Source organism: Haemaphysalis longicornis, unplaced genomic scaffold (assembly GCF_048455015.1).
Source record: "Haemaphysalis longicornis isolate Haplotype H1 unplaced genomic scaffold, Haemaphysalis longicornis Haplotype H1 scaffold_9, whole genome shotgun sequence".
Taxonomy (NCBI): Eukaryota; Metazoa; Arthropoda; class Arachnida; order Ixodida; family Ixodidae; genus Haemaphysalis; species Haemaphysalis longicornis.
In genome coordinates, this window is record NW_027526460.1 from 64,209,312 (window position 1) to 64,214,119 (window position 4,808).

Sequence of the window (4,808 nt, forward strand, 5' to 3'; positions counted from 1 at the left end):
ATGGAAAAATGGAGCAAATCTAAAAACTTAAGAGTTTATTTTTCTAGTTTCCTTAATTAAAACAGTCGCATCGAATATGTGATAAATAAGGCCTTTCGTTGTTGCTGTTGTTGTTTGTGGTTTGAGGCGAAAGGATAGGAAGTGCACTGGGGACATTTTGAACTTGGCAGGGAGCTCACATGCATTCAACGCAGTGCAGAGGTAGGAGTAGGGAGTGAAAAGATACGTGAGGGTTAACGAGATAGATAAACTGAGAAGAAAGAATAAAAAATAAGGCGAAGTCAGTGCGGGCACATCAGTCATCAAGGCAGTCCGGGGTGCAGCCGCTGTACGAGGCCGGTTGTCCCAGGTAATAGATAAGATGGGCGTTAGACTTCCCGTTGGATTGCAGAAGGCCTCTTCGGGGATAGGAAGCCCTCCTTTCCTGCGCAGGGAAGGAAGGCCCAGGACGAGCTTCTGTGCCCGTTGGCGCGTTGTAGAAACGGTGATTCGTAATGTCAAGTGGGGTTAAAATATTGCTCACGCACTTTCGCTTTTTGTCTCATCAAAATTACTCTCAACTCGTCTGAAGTTAGACAACCCAGACAAATAAACAAAACATTCATGTTGCAAACGAAACCGTTGACAGCATTTCTAATATTGAAACAGACAAATCTGTCAAATCAGCCATTAAAAATTTTAAATTTACCCGATACCATTTTACTCATAACGAAGTCAAAAGTTTCCGTTTAACACCAGCAAAATAGTGTTCTTCAATTTGCTAACTTTACCTAGCGTAATATAGTTGATTGCAGACGACAACCTCACAAATTGATCGTAGAAAGCCCCAGAAGAAATCATGGCTAACAGCTCTTGTCCTCTGTTATGCCATCACTGTTGAGCCAGTTATGTAAATTAAACATATATCTCGTGAATTTCAATCCACAAGACAAGGTAGCTTGCCGATAAGTTGAGAGCAGATGTATATAAATGTTTGTTTCGGAAGGACCTACAGCCTCCCTTTGCTTTACGTTTTTGTCACATTTTACATTTAGTTATTGGTAATGTTGAATCCTAATCACCATGGCTTTGTTTTGTACCTGGCGGGGCCAAGGGCAAGCCAAACCGTCTAGTACAGCTCCTTTCCCTAGACCCGCCACTGTATGCGTACACATGTATGTACATAGTGGAAATAAACAATTCATTCATTCATTCATCTATTAGCCGATGTAGCCAGCAAGGAATTTGAACAAAGCAAGTGGGACGACTGGTCCGAAAGTTCCGTGAAAGGTACACTGTGTTTTTCTAAGGGCGAGGTGATTGTGATAAGGCGTTCTTACTACGGTTTCTAAGGGAACCAGCTACCAATAAACATCGCTAAAATTTATCGTCGCGATGTGTGCGTAAGCCATTTGAGGGCTTTAGTGGAAATAGTAGCGAGGAGAAAGAAGTAGCTCCAGCAACATACCTCTGGAATCATCGTCATTGTACATAGTGTTCCATCCTGTCCCATTAAAGTGGCAGCTCCCGTTAGTGTGCCGGCTCGTGCTTTCCCGGACATGCAGTTAGGTATTTTAGTAACGAGAGACCGCAGGACGTCTCCACAGCGTAGGTTTAATGAGAAAGGAACAGCAGAAAAGCTAGATGATGATGGTTGCACGCTCCACGAGGCAAGCCGTCTTCTTCCTCACTTCCATTGTGCCTTGTACGGGAGATCCGATGATGATGATCTTCAACAGGTTCCCGCCCGCCGAAAATGGCTCAATGGCTGTAATATGCACCCTCATTTGAAGCAGTTTTCAAGCTGATATATGTGTTTTGTTGATCTTCGTAGCAACTCCTTGCCGCTTGATCTTAGAAGACATGATCTTATTCTTCCATCGCTACCAGTATACGTCCGTTCTATCCGGCACATCCTGCAAAATGTCCTGGGGCCTTTGTCTTTGATGAGTACGACGTCGCCTTCCGATAACTGATGGCTGCTTGCAGCGCTGTCTCGTAACGTTGATCCAAGCTCCTTTAAGTATTCATCGCGCCGCCTCGCCCACCACTCTTGCGTGATGCGACAACGACTCCTCCATGCTTCTTCAATGTCGCGGATGTGTTTCTTGCCCGGGGAATCATGAATCTGCAGCTTGCCGCCAATTATTTCCGCTGGTGTTAATGGAAGTGGCTCGTTGGGCTCGCCGTATACGTATGTCAGTGGACGATTGTTTAGAGCTCCTTCCACCTCTGTTAGCACAGTCCGTAGCTCCCCAAGAGATGTGATTCTCTTGGCAATTACCTTGCGTATGGATATTTTCATGCTTCGTATGAGTCGTTGTCACTCCTCTTGTCACTGCACAGGTGAAAATAAGGACATATTGTTGGTCTTGTTGGCCTTTGTACGTTGCGTACAGTTTTCCGGTGAAGTCTACTCCAATAACTTCGAAGGTTTCGCTTCGTTTACCCGATCCGCTGGCAGTGGAGGTACTGGCTGTTCTACGTGTCTTGCATTGTGTCGTTTGCATGTTATGCATTTGTTGACGATCCGCTTCAACGCCTGCTGTCCTTGTACGACCCAGAACTTGGTACGAAGTCTTGTGAGAGTCCCCTGAACACCACCGTGCAGCACCATGATATGAAACGTGCCGGATTAGAAGCTCGGTAAATCGTGCTTCCTTTGAGAGTACTATGACATGGCGATTTTTTAAAGCGCTGAACTGTAGTCGCCCTTTGTGTCGTATGATGTCTGCTTCGTCCAAGTACACTTCCTTTCCATTCAGCTGAAAACCTCCGTTCTGACTGCTGCCTATGTTGGTTAGTAAAGGCTTAAAACACTTCTGAGTTTCCTTAATCCAGTACTCCTCGGCCTTTGTTATTTCCTATGCTGTTAGTGCGGCTTTTATACGTGTCCTTTTCGTATTTTCAATGAAACGAAACATCCAGGCTGTCACCCGTAGTAGCTTGTTGTAAGAGCCATAGCTTTCTATGTTGAGTATTGATGATGGAGCTGGCTCTGCTGAAAGTTCGTGGCAATGTACCGTCTGTCGCTCGCCCTCAGTGTTGATGTTCACGTTGTCTTCGGTGCTCAGACGCTGTTCTCCGGATTTGAGGAAGCTCGGACCGTGCCACCACGTTTTTGACTCTATTAGAGACTTTGCGTTGATTCCGCGTGTGAGCATGTCTTAGGGGTTTTCTTCCCCCTGGACAAACCCCCAACTACGCTGGTTTGTTCTTTCACGTATCTCATCAGCTCTCCTCTTGACAAATTCTTCTCTCTTGGCGTCTCCTTTGATCCAGTGAAGCGTTATCATTGAGTCCGTCCAGTGGCTGACACGTTCAAATTTTTCTGCGTAATGTTTTCTCATATACTCGCTCATCCTCGCTGCCAGAACCGCTGCCAAGAGTTCGAGTTTGGCTAAGGATAACTCTTTCATCGGTGCCACTCGACTTTTCGACATCATTAAAGTCGCTTCATTTGTTTCGTCTTTGAACTCGTGCACGATCTACGCTGCAGCTCCACATGCCGACGGGCTTGCGTCAGAGAACACGTGTAGGTGCCGGTTTTCTATGTCCTTTTCTTTGTTCACGTAACCTCGTTGCACCTGAAGACGTTCTAACTGCTCTGATTCTTCAAATAGTTTCTTCCATTGATCACTCTCCTCTGATGGTAACGGGTCGTCCCATGTTACTACCATCTTCCAGAGGCGCTGAAATCCTATTTTGGCTCGTATCGTGAATGGCGATAGTAGACCGATTGGGTCAAAGATTTTCGCCGCCGCCTGTAACACTACTCGTTTAGTCATGTTTGTTGTGGTCGCATGGAACATCCATTTTTCTACTGGGAATGGCAGCATGTCCTCTGAGTGTTTCCATCTCATACCCAGTATCGTTGTGTGCCCTTTCGATCGTGTTTCGTGGTGGGCTGTGTCCTTTTCGTCGTCGTCCAATATCGTATTGAGGTTTTCTTCATTCGAAGCCCATTTTCGGAGGTTCATTGATCCTCATTGAAAAATCTCTTTGGACTCCTTCTACAGCTTGAGAGCTTCCTCAACTGTATCTGCTCCAAAAATCACGTCGTCGAGGTGAATTCCCTTCATCAGCTTCGCCGTGGTAATTGGGAATTCATCCTTCATTTGCTCCAAGTGATGTTTAATTGTCGCCGCTAGGAGGAACGGGCTTGGAGTTGTTCCAAATGTGACTCTGGTCATTCGCCACGTTTCGACTTCGTTGGTCAGCCCGCCTTCATCATCGTGTTTCCACCAAAGAAATCGTAATAAATTCGTCGCGGTCACCTTCGTGAATTGCTATTTGAAGAAACGCTTTCTCAACGTCGCCCATTAGAGCTACCTTTTCTTTCCTAAAGTTGAGAAGTAGCGAAAGCATAGGTTCGCTGAAATTAGAACCGGCTTCCACATTGTCATTCAATGATTTTCCCTTCATTGAGGTCGAAGATGCATCAAAAACGACTCGAACTTTTGTCGTTTCCCTGTCCTCCCGTATTACTGCCTGGTGAGGCATGTAATAACACAAATTGGACTCGCATCCTGAATTTTCCCTCACTTTCTCCGCAACTCCTGAACTGAAGTATTCTGAGATGGCTTTGTCATACCTTTCGATGAGCTTTTCGTTCTTGTTTAACCTTCTTGTCAGCTGAATATGTCGTTTCATTGCAGTGTCCTTGTTGGTTTGCATGTGGATGTTTTCCTTCCACGGCAAGTTCACCTTATAGCGCCCATTTTCTTTACACACCTGCTCTTTGACCTTTTGGGCAACCATGCTACCTTTGTCCATCTGGCTAGTCCTTGCTTCCACTCCGATGGCTTCTAACTTCCAAAATCTTTCCA